The sequence below is a fragment of the Bos indicus genome, chromosome 12 (genome assembly GCF_029378745.1).
Source record: "Bos indicus isolate NIAB-ARS_2022 breed Sahiwal x Tharparkar chromosome 12, NIAB-ARS_B.indTharparkar_mat_pri_1.0, whole genome shotgun sequence".
Lineage (NCBI taxonomy): Eukaryota > Metazoa > Chordata > Mammalia > Artiodactyla > Bovidae > Bos > Bos indicus.
Genome location: NC_091771.1, coordinates 16198923 through 16211623, shown reverse-complemented (window position 1 = coordinate 16211623; position 12701 = coordinate 16198923). Strand labels below are relative to the sequence as shown.

Sequence of the window (12701 nt, the reverse complement as noted above, 5' to 3'; positions counted from 1 at the left end):
TCTTTTACATTTTGAGCCCCGTGAAGATCTTATTAATCAAAAAAGTAATTTTTAAATTTAAATGAATAGTATTTAAAATGTGATGAAAGAGAGTATCCTAATCAACACTCATGTATTCAACACCTACTTTTGCCAAGTCTCAACGTTTTACTGTGGACATAGTTGGATTCTTCTGCCTGCCTTCCCACTGTCTCCCTAACTTGCCAGAGGTAACTATGTTCTTGAACTGCTATCTATTATTACTTAGACATGTTTTTATTATGAACACCCACATATACAGAGACATCCAGAAACCACACTATAATAGTTCTTTAAAATGTATAGATTATATTGGTATTATTCTGCAATTTTGCTTTCCACCACCTTTATATTTTTAAGATTTTCTCTTGCTTTGGCAATCTAGTTCTACTTTACTCATTTTCCCTGCTAGACACTATGCTGCTGCTGCTGCTGCTAAGTCTCCTCAGTCGTGTCCGAGTCTGTGCGACCCAATAGACGGCAGCCCACCAGGCTCCCCCGTCCCTGGGATTCTCCAGGCAAGAACACTGGAGTGGGGTGCCATTGCCTTCTCCACTATACTGAACCACAATTTATTCACTCCCCTGTTACTTTCATATTTTTGCTGTTAAGCAAAAGTGCAGTAAACATTCATTCACTACTTCATCTCATTCCATAACTGAGCCACTAAAGACCTGCCTATAATTAAGCTTATGTTATAAACTTAATTACAATAAAGGACAGGAATGGTATGTACCTAAAGGAAGCAGAAGATATTAAGAAGAGGTGGCAAGAATACACAGAAGAACTGTACAAAAAGATCTTCATGACCCAGATAATCACGAAGGTGTGTTCACTCACACTCACCTAGAGCCGGACATCCTGGAACGTGAAGTCAGATGGGCCTTAGGAAGCATCACTACGAACAAAGCTAGTGGAGGTGATGGAATTCCAGTTGAGCTATTTCAAATCCTAAAAGATGACTCTGTGAAAGTGCTGCACTCAATATGTCAGCAAATTTGGAAAACTCAGCAGTCACCACAGGACTGGAAAAGGTCAATTTTCATTCCAATCCCAAAGAAAGACAATGCCAAAGAATGCTCAAACTAACCACACAATTGCACTCATCTCACACACTAGTAAAGTAATGTTCAAAATTCTCCAAGCCAGGCTTCAGCAATACGCGAACCATGAACTTCCAGATGTTCAAGCTGGTTTTAGAAAAGGCAGAGGAACCAGAGATCAAATTGCCAACATCTGCTGGATCATGGAAAAAGCAAGAGAGTTCCAGAAAAACATCTATTTCTGCTTTATTGACTATGACAAAGCCTTGGACTGTGTAGTTCTGAAAGAGATGGGAATTCCAGACCACCTGACCTGCCTCTTGAGAAACCTATATGCAGGTCAAGAAGCAACAGTTAGAACTGGACATAGAACAACAGACTGTTTCCAAATAGGAAAAAGGAGTATGTCACGGCTGTATGTTGTCACCATGCTTATTTAACTTCTATGCAGAGTACATCATGAGAAACGCTGGGCTGGAATAAGCACAAGCTGGAAACAAGATTGCCGGGAGGAATATCATAACCTCAGATATGCAGATGACACCACCCTTATGGCATAAAGTGAAGAAGAACTAAAGAGCCTCTTGATGAAAGTGAAAGAGGAGAGTGAAAAAGTTGGCTTAAAGCTCAACATTCAGAAAACTAAGATCATGGCATCTGGTTCCATCACTTCATAGCGAATAGACAGGGAAACAGTGGAAAACAGTGGCTGACTTTATTTTTCTGGGCTCCAAAATCACTGCAGATGGTGATTGCAGCCATGAAATTAAAAGACACTTACTCCTTTGAAGGAAAGTTATGACCAACCTAGACAGCATATTAAAAAGCAGAGACATTACCTTGCCAACAAAGGTCCGTCTAGTCAAGGCTATGGTTTTTCCGGTAGTCATGTATGGATGTGAGAATTGGACTATAAAGAAAGCTGAGCACTGAAGAATTGATGCTTTTGAACTGTGGTGCTGGAGAAGACTCTTGAGAGTCCCTTGGACTGCAAGGATATCCAACCAGTCCATCCTAAAGGAAATCAGTCCTGAGTGTTCATTGGAGGGACTGATGTTGAAGCTGAAACTCCAATATTTTGAACACCTGATCTGGAGAGCTGACTCATTTGAGAAGACCCTAATGCTGGGAAAGATTGAGGGCAGGAGGAGAAGGGGATAACAGAGGATGAAATGGTTGGATGGTATCACCAACACAATGGACATGGGTTTGGGTGGATTCTGGGAGTTGGTGATGGACAGGGAGGCATGGCGTGCTGCGGTTCATGGGGTCGCAAAGAGTCGAACACAACTGAGCGTCTGAATTGAACTAAACTGCATGCACGTTGAGTCTCTTCGTCGCTTTAGTCATGTCCAATTCTCTAACCTTCTGGAATGTAGCCCTCCAGGCTTCTCTGTCCATGGGATTCTCCAGGCAAGAATACTGCAGTGGGTTGCCATTCCCGTCTCCAGGGGATCTTCCTGACCCAGGGATCAAACCCGAGTCTCCTGAATCTCCTGCATTGACACGTGGGTTCTTTACTGCTAGTGCCACTGAGCTTATGTTTGGAAGGAGACAGTACGCTTAATTTAAAAGGCTATACTTTAGAAGGTATTAAATCTGTAGAAGCTATAGAGCAGGATGAGGGTGATTGAAAATGACAAGAGTAGGACTGCAATTTTAAACGGTTGGGGAAGAAGTCCAAGTCATCTCTTTTTAAAAATATTTATTAATTTAATGTTTATTTGGCTATGCTGGGTCTTAGTTGCCTCAGGTGGTGGGATCTTCATTGCCACCTGTGGGATCTTTAGTTGCAACATGTGGGTTCTAGTTTCCAGACCAGGAATTGAAGTCAGGCCCCCTGCATTGGGAATGTGGAGTCTCAGACACTGGACTTACAGGGAAGTTCCCATGTCATCCATTTCTGTGTTAAGGCTGCCTAGTAAACAACTTCCAAATCTCAGTTGTTTACAGCAAGGAACCTAGGTTCCTGGGTCAGCTGGGATGACTCTGCTTCGGAACATGGGTCAACTGGAACTGGCCTGGGCTGTGCAGTGGGTTCAGGTTCACCTCAAGCATCTCCTCTTTCCTGTTGAACAAAGATGTGGTTTTCTCAGGGCTTCCCTGGTGGCTCAGTGGTGAAGAATCTCCCGCAATGCGGGAGACGTGGGGTTCAAATCCTGGATCAGGAAGATCCCATGGAGGAGGGCATGGCAACCCACTCCAGTATTCTTGCCTGGAGAATCCCATGGATAGAGGAGCCTGGTGGGCTACAGTCCATGGGGATGCAAAAAGTCAGACATGAGTGAAATGACTGAGCCCACAGGCATGCTCGTGGTTTTCTCATGGTCAGTGGACTCAGAAGTACAGGAGACCAAGTCGAATCATGGAAGCACATTCAAGACCTCTGTTTGTGTTTTTTCTGCTAACAGTCAAAAGCTCAAACAAGTTGCATGAAACAAGCCCAGGTAGGAGGAGAGCACGGAGAAGGCAATGGCACCCCACTCCAGTTCTCTTGCCTGGAAAATCCCATGGACGGAGGAGCCTGGTGGGCTGCAGTCCATGGGGTTACTGAGGTTAGGACACACTGAGCGACTTCACTTTCACTTTTCAGTTTCATGCATTGGAGAAGGAAATGGCAACCCACTCCAGTGTTCTTGCCTGGGGAATCCCAGGGACAGGGGAGCCTGGTGGGCTGCCGTCTGTGGGGTTGCACAGAGTCAGACACGACTGAAGCGACTTAGCAGCAGCAGCAGCAGTAGGAGAGCATGCTGTACCAGCCTGGGTGGGAGGTCCTGAGTCATCTCAGAGCAAAGATGTCAGTGTATAATTCTACAGTGGAGAGGTAGTGTAGATTTGGAAACTGTAGTTTTAGAAAAATTGAAGGAAATTTAAAAATAATACCTAATTCATAGGATTTTTTGAGGAATAAGTAAAATAATGTAGGTGAACTATCTAGTCCAGAAAGTGAAAGCGTTAGTCGTTGAGTCATCTCTGACTCTTTGCATCCCCATCCATGGACTGTAGCCCACCAGGCTCCCCTGTCTGTGGAATTACCCAGGCAAGAATAGTGGAATGGGTAGCCATCCCTTTCTCCAGGGGATCTTCCTGACCTAGGGAATGAACCCAGGTCTCCCATTTTGCAGGCAGATTTTTTTTTTTTACCATCTGCGCCACCAGGGCATCCAAGTCCAGAGCCTGGTCTAAAGAGTAAAAGACTAGTTAACACTTACATTGCATTTCCTATGTGCCACACGTTCTTCCAAGTTCTCTGTGTGCATCAGTTGATGTCACCCTCACAGCAGCGTACCAAACAGACACTATCCTTCTCCCCACCTTCTAGATGAAAAACAGTAGATAATTTGCCCAAGGTCACACACCTAATACAGCAGTGCATTCTCAGTTGCTAAGTCATGTCTGGCTCTTTATGACCCCAAGAGCTATAGCCTGCGAGGTTCCTCTGTCCATGGGATCTTTCAAGACAAGAATACTGGAGTAGATTGCCATTTCCTCTCCAATACAGCAGTAGAGTTGAGGTTTGACAACCAGAGAAGTGGCCCAGCATCTGTACTCCTAGTCTTTATTCTGCATGCCTCCCAGACCCTGAGTCTGGGTTAGTAGTGTGTATTCCCATGGGCACCCAGCTTTTCTTCTGTCGTGGTTCTGAGTACCACTGCGAAGTCACTGGTCTGCATCCTTGACTACAGTGGACATTCTGCAAAAACGGAGATTATGTTCATCTTAATTACTCTTATGCCCTGCGCATCAAATATCAGGGGCAGGGGAGGGGCAGTAGGGTGAGGTAGAGGTGTTGTCCCCTTTGATCAATTCCCACAGTGTGTGAAGGGCAGATGGAGAAATCATAAGCAGCTAAAGATGCTAAAAAAACACGAGATAATTGATGGAGCAATGTATCGAAACAGATGATACAAGATAAAGATTAAAATGCAGACCTATTGACCTTGAAAGGAGAGATGACACCTCCCCCTCTAAGCATGAACGAGAAGGAGAAGGTGGGTCTTGTGAGAGTTGAGGAGGCTGGAGAAAGGGATTCACACCTGATGACTTAGGTATCATCTCAGTCAACAGGGGCAGGAATCTTGGGGCAGGAAAGGATGCAGGAGGGTGGAATGAGAGATTGAGGTGAGAGACGAGAATCTCTTCAGTCTAACTTTGGGATTCTGTGATGATCTCTTTGATACTATGATAAATAGTTTGATGAAGCCAGAAAAAAAGCCCACATACACAAAATCATGCATAAAATGCTTGGAGTCCGTGAACCCCAGTTTGAGGATGCCTGCTGTCAGGCAGGAATGAAATTGAACAAAAGTATGTCTAAGAAGTAATTCAAAGGCAAGTAGCTTGAATTTATAGCATTTCAACTCTGTTTCTGGGACTTTCTGCAGCAGCGGTTCAGTGGCTGGAGCATAGCAGCTGATGTTTTAGGGACTGAGGCTGTGAGCATACGGGGGTGGGATACAGGAGGGAGGGCTGCAGGAGTAGAGGGAAGGCAAAGCACAGGCCAGGGGAGTGGCGGAGGTGGCAGGACAGGTGTGTGCATGGTGGGGTAGGAGGTGGGAGGAGTCCTCTCTGAGCACAGGCCATCTTCGGGGCATGATTTATAGAAAGTGAAAATGAAAGTCAAGCAGCATCAGTGGGGCATGATCTATAGAAAGTGAAAGTCACTCAGTCGCGTCCAAGTATTTTCAACCCCATGGATATACAGTCCATGGAATTCTCCAGGCCAAAATACCAGAAAGGGTAGCCTTTCCCTTCTCCAGGAGATCTTCCCAACCCAGGGATCAAACCTAGGTCTGCCACATTACAGGTGGATTCTTTACCAGCTAAGCCACAAGGAAGCCCAAGAATACTGGAGTGGGTAGCCCATCCCTTCTCCAGGGGATCTTCCCGACCCAGGAATGGAACTGGGGTCTCCTGCATTGCAGGTGGATTCTTTATCAACTGAGCTATCAGGGAAGCCCCTAAGAATAATGAAACCCAGATGGGTCTACTGTTCATTAGCATGCTGCACAAGCAATTTTAAACACTGACAGAGATAAAATACTCCTCTGAAAAAACTTTGGTCTAACACGCAAACAGTTGCCTGCCTCCACTGGGTGGCCTGGTGCTGCTGGGAGGCAGATGGTGAGATTACAACTGAAGGAGTGGCTCAGGATGTGGGTGAGGTGCTGGTGGTTGGCTGAGGTGGGGCCAGGGCTGAGCCAGTGCTCGCATGGAGGGTTCCTGCAGGTGGGTGGTTGCAGGCAGCACAATTCAATGGCTTTCATCTAGAATGTAGATGTCGCCTGGAGTCCGATGTGTGTTGTTTTTTTTTTGACCTGAATCAGCTGCTAGGCATAACCACACATTTCACCCTCTTCCAACATCCTCTCTGCTGACATCTGCCTCTGGCTCAGTGTTCCACTGCCTTTTCACCTCTTTCATCGATGACATTTACTGACTTACATGTTTTTCTCCTCTAGACTGTGTGCTCCTTGAGAGCTGCGGTCGTGTCTTACTCATTTCTGAATCACCAGCGCTGCCAGACAGGCACTCAAACACCCACTGAAGCCACGCTGCAGTGTATATTGTTCTTCCTTTAGATCCTCGGAGGTCTGATGACCAGGCTCCAGTAGACACGGGAGAGCAGAGGGTAAATGAGATGAGTCTCTGTTCTTCTTTATGAAACATTACTGTCACCCCTCCATTCCATCCTGAAACCACAAGGGAGATCCACAGCGATCTCACATACTTTCATCCTTTAGGACCACTACATTATCTGTGCTGCTGCATGGATGACCGATGATTGACCCACCAAAGTGGAAACCACCAGCCTTTGGCTGCTTCGTAGGGTGATCAGTCCTGTCACAGTGATGCATGGATGTGTCTCTGGTGTCCTGAAAGAATTTAGGTGCCTCTTGAACCCCAAACTCCTTGGAAGGAAAGTTATGACCAACCTAGATAGCATATTCAAAAGCAGAGACATTACTTTGCCAACAAAGGTTCGTCTAGTCAAGGCTATGGTTTTTCCTATGGTCATGTATGGATGTGAGAGTTGGACTGTGAAGAAGGCTGAGCACCGAAGAATTGACGCTTTTGAACTGTGGTGTTGGAGAAGACTCTTGAGAGTCCCTTGGACTGCAAGGAGATCCAACCAGTCCATTCTGAAGGAGATCAGCCCTGGGATTTCTTTGGAAGGAATGATGCTAAAGCTGAAACTCCAGTACTTTGGCTACCTCATGCAAAGAGCTGACTCATTGGAAAAGACTCTGATGCTGGGAGGGATTGGGGGCAGGAGGAGAAGGGGACGACAGAGGATGAGATGGCTGGATGGCATCACTGACTCAATGGACATGAGTCTGAGTGAACTCCGGGAGTTAGTGATGGACAGGGAGGCCTGGCGTGCTGTGATTCATGGGGTCGCAAAGAGTCAGACACAACTGAGCGACTGAACTGAACTGAACTGAAAGATGCAATGGAGAAAATGAGGTCTAGTTCACCCCCTCAGTCTTCCCTGGGGAGTCACAAAAGGGTTGAGGGTTCTCTGTGAGGTGAAGCACTCTAGAACAGGCTGAATCTCCACCATCTCTTCCTGTTCTTCTGCCCACCCTCTCCCCAGAGATGGCCCCTGTAGGGTTCTGACCAAGACATTGTCACACCGCTGGCGAATGAAGTAGATGGAGATACCAGAAGGGCTTGATCTGACATTTGAGGTCAGAAGCAAGAACTTTCTAGAGGAGAAATCAAAGAAGCAAAAGAAGTATAAGGGCAGCTCCCCGCCCTGCCCCAACCAGAGCCTTTGCAAATACAGAAACTTATTGAATGATCAAAACATCTTTAACTCACTATCAGCTGGAGCAGAGCCTCAGATCCTCTTTCCTCCATAGCAGGCTGGTCGCTGGAGCTACACAGGCTCCAGGCAACATGGAGACAGGCAATGAGTAACATTCTGTCATGCATGACTCAGGATGCTACACAACCTTCACAACCAGTGTTTAGGCTTTTTGAGCATTGAGCACTTCCCTTTGAAGATAAGAATTAGCCCTCAGGATGGGCAGTCAAGGTTTTGGCATAGAGTTGAGTTTTTTTATTCTTTTGCTAATTTTATAAAATGTGTATTCAGAAAATAAACCTGGTCCATAGGATTAATTTGTGTGCTCAGTCATGGAATTTTTGTGACCCCGTGGACTGTAGCCCCACCAGGCTCCTCTTTGCGTGGGATTTTCCAGGCAAGAATACTGGATCAGGTTGCCATTTCCTCCTCCAGGGGATCTTCCCTGACTCAGGGATCAAACCTGCATCTCTTGCATCATCCTGCATTGACAGGTGGATTCTTTACTGCTGAGCTACTTGGGAAGACTAGGAAGGAATTTAGCCAACCCACTGAACCTGGTCACTGCTGTAGGTGTTCTTGGTAGGAAACGTCTAAATAATTGAAATCTTTAACTGGGTTAAAGAGATCCCTAGTACATAGGTGTTCTATAAATAAAAGAGTGAGTAAATAATATATCTTTCTTTTTGAGCCCTTTCCCTTAAAGAGATCTTTTTGGTTTGTTTGCACCAATAAGATCATTGTTCAGGACTCTTAAGAGGGGTTTGGTTTCTCCTGGGGCGAGGCTTTCCCAAGGAAATCCCTTTTAGCTGGTTTTGGGGACACCGCCACCTCTTCCTTTGGCTCTTTCATTAAAAATGAATAATTTGTTTATCTCTGCTGTCAGAAGCTAAGCACCAGAGCATTGCATTCTCAATTAGGGTCAGAGTGAAAAGTCAAGGTAGTTATCTGAAATCAAACAGGTTTCAGTAGCCCAGCGTCTACAAGCCAGCTAGAGGAGAAAGAAAGGGAGGGAGAGAGAAAAATGCTTTATAAAGAGGAAGTGGTAAGAAGCTTCTGGATTTCAGTGTGACCTGTCAGGTGATTTTTGTGGGGGAGGGGACATGAGGAAAAAAAAAAAAAAACAACACGTTAAGTAAAATGTCCTTATAAAGACAAAATCTATTTCTTTCCTGGCTGATGATTTGTCATTCTAGTCACTTCCTGCCTTGTGACCACACACCCGGGGTTAACAAAGTTGTTCTCCAGATCAGAAAGAAGGGGTTTTCTGGTCACACGCCAGCACCACTGAGAACAGTTTGGCTGCCAGGTAAATTTTCTCTCTGTCTTTTTTTTACCGTTCCCGAGTGCTTACGATGTTCTGCTTGTTGGGCGGTTCTGGTTCTCTGGGTTGTGGACTCTGCTTTCAGGGGACTAGAGATCCGAGCACCTGTCACGCTTGTCCCCCGTGAACTCTGCCCCCACCCCAGGTGAAGTGCTTAGCAAAGCTGCAGCCACCCCGTGTGGTCGCCTAGAGGGGAACCCCTCCCGTCCCCTCCGATCTTGCTCTGGGAGGTGACTTCTCCAGCTGTCCACAGTTATCACTCCTCCCCCAAAAGCTATGTTTTGTTTTGTTTTTCCTTTTTAAAATCTTTTTGTTTTGTGTTGTTGTCATTCAGTCGTGCAATCCTGCGCTCAGTCTGCAACCCCATGGACTGCGGCGTGCCCGGCTTCCCTGGCCTTCACCATCTCCCGGAGCTTTGCTCAAACTCATGTCCCGGTGCTTGCTCATACTTTGCATTGAGGGGTAGCCAGCTAACACTGTTGTGATGGTTTCCGTGAACAGGGAAGGGACTCAGGCTTACATATACATGCATCCATTCTCCCCCATCCAGGCTGCCACATAACACGGAGCAGAATTCCCTGTGCTATGCCCTATAGCACATGATTTTTTTTTTTTTTTTCGTTTTAAAACCAAACCATGTTCTGATTTATTTCTATTGCTTTATTTCAGGGAGGCTGTTTACTGTGATTTTATCTACTTTCAAATGTTCTCAGGAAAGTGGATATTGATCATTTAGATGGTCATTACTGCTCATTGGCCTGATGGGGATAGTTTAATTTTAGCTCCTGTAGTTATGTTTTTCTTTAAAGGAAAAAGCTTCTTTACGGTACTTTAGTGGATATGTTAACGTCTTGAGTGTGACACTGGTGGTTTGAGTGATTTTTGGTGCCAACGGTTTTTAATGGGTGTGCTTAGTAGCCACATTGAACTAGAGGCTGTCTCTTCTCCATTTATTCTCTAAAAATAAAAGCAATTTGTGTTGCTTAATTGTACTGCTTTGTAGAATTGTCTGAACTACTTGATGTCCTCATAACCATACAAATGACCGTTAAGTTATGGAGGAAGGGCTTCTGTTTGCAATAGAAATTCTTATAAAGTTGCTATGGGATATTTATTCCAGAAACTTTGTTGAAACTCAGTCCTTGAAACTTGTAACATCAGCCTTGATTAATTGTCATTATTCAACGATATTAAGAACCGTTGACAAATGATAAACATAAAAGCCATTCAGATTGCAAATGGATTCATTTATCAGCATACTTATCAAAACCTAATTTTTCTTAATTAAGTATGTGCTAAGTTGCTTCAGTCAACTCTTTGCGACTCCGTGGACTGTAGCCCACCAGGCTCCTCTGTCCACAGGATTCTCCAGGTAAGAATACTGGAGTGGGTTGCCATGCCTTCCTGCAGGGAATCTTCCCAACCCAGGGATCGAACCCATGTCTGTTATGTCTCCTGCATTGGCAGGTGGGTTCTTTACTACTAGAGCCACCTGGGAAGCCCAATTAACTATAGCAACTTGTTTTCTAAAATTACCTCCTCAGGACAACTTAAAAAACTATCATTAAAATAAAGGTGGTTTATCCACACACACCTTGATTTTGAATTTGCATAAATTTATCATAATTGGTTTCTAGTAAATAAAATGGTTTAAAGAACGTCTTTGCACAAATTTGAATGGAATTAACGATTTACCTGTAAATGTGAATTTCTGAAGTTGTAAAATGTGATCATCAATATTGTTGGACACATCTCACTTGAACCCGTTTTAAACTAGCAAAAATGTGGAGTTGAGGGAGAAGGATTGAACCCCCTAAAAGAACAGATTGAAAATATACTGTGTCATGTTTTAAGTAAAAATATTGATGAGAAAAAAATGAACTAGGATGCAAAATTATGTCAGTATTTTCTTTACATTGGGAGGAAGTGAAAATGGAATCAAGTTTAGATTGTTAAATCATCAATTATCATGATATGTTACAAAATACCATTTCTCTTCATTCTCGTTTACCCCCAGTAATATCAGGGAAAAATGTTCTGGATCATGCCCTGTGAACAACACTGCTGAGGTGGGACATTTTATTAGCTATCCCAAAGATGTTTTCTTTTGTCACATTTTAAATTTTGTCTCCTTCATAGATTATGCCTCGAAACAATCTGTAATTTGGGAAACAATTTCAGTATTTTAACACCATTTCTAATTTCCAGGTGGCTCAGTGGGAAAGAACCCGCCTGCCAATGCAGGAGACGCAGGTTCGATCTTTGGGTTGGGAAGAACTCCTGGAGGAGGAAATGGTAACCCACTCCAGTGTTCTGTCCAGCATCCCATGGACAGAGGAGTCTGGCGGGCTGTAGTCCATGGGGTCACAAAAGAGTCGAACATGATTCAGCGACTGAACAACAAGCTAATTCTTTTGCTGAACCCTTTGGGGAATGGAAGACCAACAAGTAACGTTCTCATTCAAATATATTTATTTAAATTAGAGAGGACAAAGAAAGTAGTAATAACACTTACTGTTGATAAGTGCACTGCGTAAGCCACTCTCTATGCGTGACTTCATTTAATTCTCCCCCTTCTCCCTGCCCACACCCAACAACCTTTAGAGATGAGGAGTGGGCTTAGTTGTTGAAAGAAGTGGCCCAAGGTCACTGGGCAGTTGGAGGTGGGGAGGGGCTGTGAGAAGCCAGGATTTCAGGCTCTATCCTGCCTCTCTGGAAGCATCTGTGTATTCCAGGTCCTCTCTTCCACACCAGCATCTTTTCCCCAGATGTAGATCGTGATAGGTTTTTAGTTCTGAAGCTGAATGAAGAGATGTTGGCATTTACGATTTGAAGAAAGAGAGAAAGAAGAAAAGAAAAAAATTGCCGTAAATCCAGAAACATTTTCATAAGTAAGAGATAGCACTGTGGGTTTCATATAATAATCGAATGAAGAAGTGTTCTCTTTTAATGAATGCGTAATTTTACTCAAGAGTTGTGCGCCTCCACCGACCTGCCTCAACCACTTCCCCAACCTCATTTCTTTGTCACTTCCTTCTGCTCTAGCTGCCGCCCACCATCTTCTTACTCCCCTGACACCCACATTCTAGGTGCCCAAGACCACAAGCCGCCAGAAAGTTCCGTGCTCTTTTCACTTCTTTTCACTCCAGTGGTTTTTCCAAGTGCTTTCTTTTTTATGTAAACACCTCTGTCCTTTTGCAGGTCTTTCCTACTGCTTCCTGCCCCACCTTCCTTGCCTCCATTTTTTCTTCTGTGTTTGTTTGCGTAATGCTTTAAGTAGGGCAGTAATCATATTGTTTTCAAGCCCTTAATTTGCCGACAGTCTGAGCTCCTGCTCTGTGTCCATCCTGGCAGGTAGGAGGTGCTCATGATCTTTATTCAGTTTTTCTCAGTTCCTTAGAAATGCATGGAAGTCTTTTTGTAGGTCTCACTTGTTAATTTAATATTTACTGAGTTCCCCCAGTGACTGCTATGCAAGAAGATATAACAACAGTATAGTATTTTA

At 44.5% G+C, this 12701-nt stretch overlaps 1 protein-coding gene across 2 annotated transcripts in view; it reads left to right on the top strand.

Annotated features, from left to right (window-relative positions):
* Positions 1–12701, top strand: part of LCP1 (lymphocyte cytosolic protein 1) — a 104858-nt gene that overhangs the window by 29381 nt on the left and 62776 nt on the right. The window contains exon 1 of one of the 2 annotated variants that reach the window (XM_019971244.2): positions 9051–9181. The exons of the other annotated variant lie outside the window; for it this stretch is intronic. The gene's annotated coding sequence lies outside the window, so the exon portion shown is untranslated. Of the gene's footprint in view, positions 1–9050; positions 9182–12701 lie in introns of those variants that run through there. 2 annotated transcript variants of the gene reach the window in all.